Here is a 9,068-nt window from a genome sequence, read left to right as displayed (position 1 = left end):
CAGTCAGACCCTTCCGTGCATCTCGCAACATTACAGACAAAAGGATATTCTTACAGTATTTAAATACTCATTGATTACATGTATGGCCGGCCGCGGTGGCCGTGCGGTTCTGGCGCTGCAGTCTGGAACCGCGAGGCTGCTACGGTCGCAGGTTCGAATCCTGCCTCGGGCATGGGTGAGTGTTATGTCATTAGGTTAGTTAGGTTTAAGTAGTTCTAAGTTCTAGGGGACTTATGACCTAAGATGTTGAGTCCCATAGTGCTCAAAGCCATTTTTTTGATTACATGTATGATCTATTAGATACATTGGTAATAAAAGAATCTTTGATCTAAAGAAACATAAAATCATACACCCTAGTTTTCTACACATACAACATAAACATTTATCCCTTTTCTATATACAGCCCACACTTGTGCTATTGATTGTACCTGTCGTCCCTCATACAAAACATGAAAGTGTCCCAAAAACAAAAAAGGAATAAGAAACAATCTGTACAGCCCACAATTACAATATCAAATAGTAGACTACTTTAACATCCTAACACAATAAACAATTTAGAAACTGATGACTCTAAATCTACAACATACAATGCAACTTTGTGCTTGTGACAGACTGAAATTAGTATCTCTTTACATATTTTACCTTTTTATTATATATAACAACATTTCTAGGACATGTATGTACCATCCACATGATGTCAGATCCTGACCTGCCATCGAGGTTCATCCAAATCAAACAATAAAGCACAATAATGTTTTAGTCATGGATCGGTAGCATCCTCTTTACAGGAGTGTGCGCATTGATCACACTACTCTACGACTCTCACTCACCAGATATCACATTTTCCTTCTCATTCAATCCATTAATACACTAACAGAATAGGTCTAGAAGTCAGCTAACCTTAACACCACCACACTCACGACAACATACCATACCTTAGCTCCCTTATACTCAACCACATAACACATGAAGTTGTTTCAGAGATAGCATTCCAGTCTCCGAATTCGTCCTTTCGCACTGGCACCTCTCTCCATCAGCTTACCTCTGCATTCACTTTACCGATTATTCATCTTGCTAAATATCAACTCAGAATTGCGACATTTCATCTAAGAACAAAAAATACACAAATTATTCATCCTGCAAAATAACTGTACACATTCTTGGTACCGTTTTGATTAGTTGTACTGGTACCAGGCTTCAACAACAACAACAAAAATTATGTTTTTCATATCACAAATGTTATGGTAAGAATTAGATTTACACTTATATTACATCATACGTCAGTATTCCACAAGGTTCACCATCTGAATCTCATACTCCCTTTATGTCCTTTCACATTGTGCAGTTGTCCTCATCTCTTCATTCGTATTTCGGCTCTCCATTCGTCCATTACTCCATCATTTCCTCGTCTTCCTTCGCCATTCGCATCAATCTCGATTGCAGCATACACAGGCCTCTCTGTAACATACATCTAAGACATCTCCACATTATTAATTCCACTCACCTTCATTTACCACTGTTTCATCACGTTGAATCTCTCTTTATTAATCACACTGCTTCAGGTCGCTTCTCTCCTTAAATATCACCTTTATCCACTATTATTTATCACGTCATCTTTATCCACTCATTAATCATCACGTCGTTTCTGCTTGATCCTTATTCATATGACAAAAAATACGTACATACACCACTCTGTCGACTCCTGTTCATGACTCATTCGACCAGTCTATTCCGTCATACTTCCTGACATCCCGCCTGAAAATTCTTATGTTCGATTTGACCCCGCACAACGTTACACACCACAAATAAATACACTGACTATCTACCATAAATTGCCTACTTTAGATCTATCCTTAACTTTTCCATAATTTGATGTTAGAAATGTGATGAAGCCCACGCGATTGTTTTCCCTTGATCATCTCAATCAGTACAGCATTTTCATGGACAATCCGCCTCACTCTGAATGGTCCACTATGCACAGTAAAGAATTTGCTAGTTAGGAATCTGTACTTACATGAAAATTAAATGTGTGCAGAGAATATAAAAGCTGGGAGAAAGGTACAGCACAAGTGTTAGAAACTTTGGTGCTAGTGGCCTCTTTCCCTAACACCAGATTCCAAACAACCATACACAGCACTTCATTATAACTGTCACCACAACAATGACATACTATAGATCAGATGGCATCTAATTTAAAAACTTTGATCACAACGTTGACTTTTTACATTACGTGTTAAGTACCTGCAATAGTCAAATCGCACTAATTAAACTGGACTCATTGGCATTATTACATAACATTTTTTTAGCAACTGGTTTGTTTTGAGGAAACAGTCATTTTACTTTAGTGTTCGAAATAAAAATTTGCAAATATTGCTCTGAGAGACCAGCCTAACAGATGCCATTACTGGTGTTTTATTCTCTGATCAGAAGTATGGTATTTGCATTCCTACATATCAGTAGAGTATGTCTGCTACATAGACAATTTTCAGTGCCAGCAGCATGTGTTTTAAAGCAAGATGTAAGGACTGATATGTTGGATTAGTTTCTCCTATCCTTCAATCCATTATGACAAGAATGAAATGCCAGGATTCCATGCTCTCCTGTCAGTCTGATAGTTTCTGCCGTTCCTATCCTCGACTCTGTCTGACCTATGAGTCGTATCTCCATTCACGATGTTGCTCTCATTACTCAGTTCCTGTAACAAGTGCTGAAATGACGCGGAATCGTCTAAGCCTCTGCCTGCTATCACTATATCTCTGCGCAATCTCACTGGCAACTTCGTTATACAGATCCTAATGAGCTCCCCAGTTTCGTATGGCACATCCAAATACCTATTTCGTCTCAGCATTTCCTGATAGCACGCCACTGGATCTCTTATACCACCTTCGTTACAATTTGGCATCATCAATATGCTTTGCTTAACCTTGTACTGCCTACTTTTCGACCAGAATTCATTAAAAAACTTATCACAAAATATCTTGTAGCTACTACAGTCTTTAATAACTTCCTGCATTTTCGCTCTAGCCTCGTCCCTCAAATGGTTACACACAAACTTCATTTTGAGGAGCGGTCCCCACGATGAAGGTAATGAATCTTGAAACTGAGACAGCCACAGGCATGGATGTTGGTAGTTATCTGGATCCGGAAAACAAGTGTACATTTGTACCGACACGAAGTGCCTCCTACATTCTTCTTCCGCATTTATGTTTTCCGACCTTGGATTATACCCAGTTGGGTTTGCCACCTGTTTTATCCGACACAACCGTTCTTCTAACTCTCTGAGTTCGTCTTCCTCTTTCTGCCTATTTTCGTTTTTTGAATTTATCTCATTCTCCCTCTGCAATCTACCTGGTGGTGTTTCACCTTCGATACTGCACGCTAACTGCAACTGTGCTAGTTCTTCCCTATGTTTCCTATTTATTTCTAATTGTGCCTCTTTAAACTGTAATAGTGATTGTATCTCCTCCTGGTCAGCATAAATCTCTCGCTGCGTACTGTCTGAGCCTGTTTCGCCTCTTATACTGATCTTTTCTACATCTGCGCTAATCGTTTTCATTCTGACCACTACCTCCGCAACTTCATCCCTGTGTTTATTTAGCGCCACTTCCTGCCGGGTTACTTAAGCTTCCACGGTGTCTAATGCCCCTTGTTTATCTGCAAGTAAGGCCTCCACTATCTCTTTGATTCGCTCATCCGGCAACACGTCCCTACGTTCTGTAGTATCACTCTCTATTGCACTTATCCGTACCTCCAAATTATTGGCTTTTTCTTTCACGGCATCACATATTTGCTTCAACGCATCCAGATTCTTCTCCCCCTCATCTAACCGATTATTAACTGCGGACAGACGCTCATCGATAACTGTGTATAGCTTCCTCATTGCCTCTTTATTTCCCTTATCCATTGCCTCCAATCTTTCCTTATTTGCTTCCAGTCTTTCCTTAGTCTCCCTATCTCTCTTCTTACTATCGTTATCCATCGCTTCCAATCTTTCCTTATTATCTCTATCCATCGCTTCCAATCTTTCCTTATTATCTCTATCCATCCTCCATAAAAACTGCAGTAGCACTTTGTCATTTGCTACTTTCGGTGCGCTCACCTCGTTCGCCTGAGAAACCATAGCTTCGCTAAGGGTAGCTACACTTTCACTGCATACCTGACCTAGTCCCGGCTCGCCCGTGTCGTCGGGAAAAGCCCCCGATTGTGGACAAGGCCTGCCGCTTAAAGGATCACCTAGCCATGGTCCGCTGACCAATTCAGCACCTTCCGAGTGTTTGCCGTTCTCGCTCATTAACCCAAGGTCGACACCTACTTCCTGCTGCACTGCTACGTTCACCCCAGAATCACTATTCTCCATGGCGACTACACTTTTCGACTGCGACCTAGTTACTACAGACATTACGCAAAAAAAAATTATGCAACAATCTTCCAGCCTTGGACGATATAGCAATTAATTACATAAAAAAATAAAAGATCCTCACCAATCCAGAAAGAAATTGCAAACAAAAAAAATTTTACTTCTTAGCGCTATCACAATATATTCCATCAAAAAAAATCTTAACAGCAAACCCTAACAGCAAAATCCTGCCAGGGTCGAAATTATGAGAGGCACCTTCATGCCTTGCTCATACTGTGGCATCAAGCAGTCAGTAATTTACACTACTCTGACTGTTCACTACGCACTCGCAATACCACATTTTCTTTTTTTTTGTTTAACGGCTTTTATCAACACGTGGCCATCGCACTGAATATGAATGGCGCACACATTATAAGTTCTGGATATCATGACAACATACAATTCGAAGGAAAAGGCCACCAATCTTTTTCTTTTATCTATCTTATCTATTCCGATAAATTCTATAACCTAAACACACAAATTCTATAACCTAAAACAATAATACATTTGAAATTCCACCCAGTGGGCATGGCTTTACATTGGTGATTCTCTATCTTATGGTCTCGTAATTATTTAATGCTACAGTGCACTTTCTGGATAGGATGGTGGACCTTTTTTTTATATATCTCGCACTTCGACTCTCACAACCATCATCACGAAACTTTCCTCCAGACCGAGCGGTACAAAAGGAACATGCATAGCCCACTACCTATGAAACTACCTTGCTACTCTCCATGCAACACACACATACTTAAATTACATGACATACACCACACTGCAACATGGAATACAACACAAGGAATAGTCACAACATTATCACTTTCAGCTTTCCCACCTCAATTAGTATTCATCCCAGTTTCACACGACACTGCCCCACTTCGTAACTTTTCTTTCCTACTACGAACTCTGGAGGATATATGCACGTCTTCCTGTGCAATGCAAGCCAAGTGGCGTTGCTGGATAGACGGCTGACTCACCTTGCTTCTCTCTCAGATTATTATAGTTTGAATCAAGCATCACACGGAAACATAACACACAAACTAATATTAAGAACATATTCATCACACACGCGAGTCCTCAACTGATACCATGGACGAGTACTTCTCTTTATCCTTTGTCTCATACACAGATTGAGACTCACACAGTACTCACCACGTGGAAGTACTCGTCTCTAATTTCAAGTCCTGCACACGCCATTTCTTAAATATTTCCAACTTATAGCACACACGCTAGTAATTCAGCTTAACTTAAGCACTCGGAAGTATTTCAACTTATTGCTACACGTGGTTTCATTGTGACCGTTGGTCACTTCCGAAGATTACTACGATCCCCTTAATATTACCTGCCTGACATTTAATTCTCCCCACAAAAGTCCCTGAAATACAGAAATTATTATTCTAAACTACTCTTAAGTATTTCACATTCATACCATATCTCCACTCTTTTCTCCTTACGGAGCACGCCTAAGACAGGTCTTACCAACACTAGATCCAGCGGCAGAGTGCTGAAACATGGCCGTTCTTCAGGTCCTCTCGCACCTCCTCCGAAGTGGGGGAGCACCTTGCTACCGTATTGGTCAGCCACATTTCAGGCGCTCAAAGCTCAGGTAAATTTCATCTTCGGTCCCACCAAAGGCGACCCAAGTACCATCTCAAAGATGATCATATATTCACATTCACTGTCTGCGGTTAGCAGACGACCATACATTCATTCATTTCACAGATCTCACCAAACTGAATGTAGGGATTTATTTTGTGGGAGTGCACATGTGATCAATTAAATAAATAAATTGTCATTCTTTCCCACACTGGTATCTGCCTTCGCTGTATTAATTGAAATTGAGTTATTATTAGAAAAAATATGTTCTTCTGACAAGAATAACGAAGAATGTTGTACCTATTTTCAATGTCGGGTGGTACTGTACCCTTTCAATACAAACTAAAGAACGGACAGTACATTAAATTTTCTCTTTACTTGCTTTTTCAAATGCTTTTAACAGTGGGAGATGAGAAATAGTCATCAGTACACCAAACACTTGATTAATGATTTTGTAATGGTTACTAAAGTTACATTGTTGATTAGAGTTTCGTCTATACATTATTAAAATAGTTTGCAGACTGAATCCTGATATTTAAGCTAATGGTGCAGTAGTTATGTTTAGCACTCGCAGCAAATAAGACCTTTGTCCAAATTATCTAACTTCAAACGAACAATCACACCAGAGAGCATCTCAAACAATTATCTTCTATTCACCATGTCCGCCATCCGCGCTACTCACTCGCCGACCACCGACAACAGACTTCTGCCCATGGCAGGACGACATGCACATGATCTGCTCTTAACACAACCTCTGGTAACCAGCGTGTTGCATATCACCTCTGTGGTCAGATATGCAAACACGCTCTCTGTAGCAAATATAAAAGGCCGTCCGCTGTGACCGAGTGGTGCTAGGCGCTTCAGTCCGGAACCGCACTGCTGCCACGGTCGCAAGTTCGTCTCCTGCCTCGGGCATGGATGTGTATGATGTTCTTAGGTTAGTTAGGTTTAAGTAGTTCTAACTCTAGGGGACTGATGACCTGAAATGTTAAGTCCCATAGTACTTAGAGCCATTTGAACCATTTTTGAGCAAATAGAACAAATAAAACTACCACTTCTTCTAATGTAGAACCTTTACAAGCTACATGTACTCCCTTAGCAGCAACATCGTAGGCGATTGACGTGGCCAAGTTTTGGTTAAAAAATAATTAGTTTAACTTATTCTGCTTCTTTCTTCGTTATGTATATTATCATTTTTTGTAACTGAGTGTTCGTATTTGAATGCGTTGACTTTAATTTCGCATTGTCGGGGTAAATAAATCTAGACGAATTCGATTAGGGGTTTTGTATTGTATACTGCAGATTTACTAAATTTCGCTTTGATACTCGGAGAGAGATAAATGGGCGACACAAAAATTTCCGCTGAAAAACAATACCAGTGATTGTTGGTGTGGCTTTAATAAAACCCTTCACGCTGTGCAACCACTCAGCTTCATAATTTGCGTTAATTAGACAATCAGTATGAAGTTTCAGTCCAATTCAATTTTTCGCTACTGTTACAATGTTTCACAGCTTTCGAAACGCAGATGCAAATGGGAAGTGACATTATCGATGCATGTAAATTGAACACAGATGTTTTACATAATGCGAAAATTAACCCAAAATATCGGCAGGAACAGCGTGACAGGTCACGCGCGCACGCTCGCGTTTTTGAAGAATTTTGGACAGCGCCGATTGACCTCCACGGTTGCGTTCCTTCTTCTCTAGTTATCACTATATACAGGTGTAAACAGATACGTAGCTCAGGGGTTGCTACTGACATCAGCCAGATTGTTATATCGCAACAAAATAACGTTAAAATGAAAAACGAGGATCAGTGCGCTCATTCAAGTACTGTCGGGGAAAATTCCAAGAGTAATATTACCAAGCAGACGAAGTTTCTCAAATAATTCCTGTACTTTATGTAAAGGTACTAGCGTATATAATTTATGTAAGGTTATTTTTCTAGTCTTAGAAAGGTTTTTATCATCAGTCATTCATACCCTCATCTGTGTCACTAATTCGTTTGTTAAGGACCCCCAAAAAGCGAACAGAATATCCGGGGGGGGGGGGGGCTATGTATATTTGACGGTCAACCAGCGGAGAGTGTTATAATGGAACTATCAAAAGTTCATAGCACTGTCGGTGCTCTAAATCAATAAAGTAAGAACCGTAGTCTTTCAAAAGTTCATTAGTTTAAAACAACTTCTTTCCTCTTTTATTCAAAATTTTTTCCCCAAGGTTTACCGGAAACTGGATCTTTCTTTTAAGGCTTTGTGACGTCTTAAAAGCAGAGTTTTAATTATATGTTAGATGAAAGATGGCGTGTCATAATGCCACGGTCTCATAATGTGCATTCAGTAGCTACTTGCTTATTTTGTAAACATCGATCAATTATGTTCGTACATTACATTCCCCATGGGTCAGGTTGGTAACCACTGTGATTCATTATGCCTCTTTAGAGGTTTAATGAAAACGTTTCCACAAATCATAAAGTTCCCCAGCGAAATATGCATCGGTATTTTGAAGGTAAGAAGGAAGGAAGGAAGGTAGGTAGATTAGGTTTTAAGGTACCGTCGACACCGACGTCATTACAGATGGAGCACAAGCAGGGTTTAGGGAAGGATGAGGAAGGAAACCAGCAGGGCCCTTTCAAACGGATTTGCCGTAAGTGATACAGGGAAATCACGGAAAACCAAATCTGGATGGTTGGACAGAGATTTGAACCGTCATCCTTCGAGTCTACTGTGCTAACAACTACACCACATCAGTCAGTCCAGTATTTCGAGCATATATTATAGCAGACTCAATTCTAAATTGAAGCTACTACAATGGAAATTATTAGTACCAAAATCGATTACTTTAGCCCACAATCCCATTTTCCGGAGGTCCAAAAGAAAAATATTTAACTGGTATTTTCTTGAAGGAGAAAAAGACTTTCTTTAACAACTATAGCTGAACTGAATTTGCCCTGAGTGTTCTGGCCTTGTTAAAATGAACAATCGAAACGAGGAGCAGAAACTATCTCTTAGTTTATTCTTGCAATCGACAACAAGAAAATGAAACAAGAAAAAAAATCCAAAATGGGTTTTGACTC

The sequence above is a fragment of the Schistocerca serialis genome, chromosome 3 (genome assembly GCF_023864345.2).
Source record: "Schistocerca serialis cubense isolate TAMUIC-IGC-003099 chromosome 3, iqSchSeri2.2, whole genome shotgun sequence".
In the NCBI taxonomy this organism is placed as follows: domain Eukaryota; kingdom Metazoa; phylum Arthropoda; class Insecta; order Orthoptera; family Acrididae; genus Schistocerca; species Schistocerca serialis.
Note: the sequence above shows the minus strand (reverse complement) of the source record.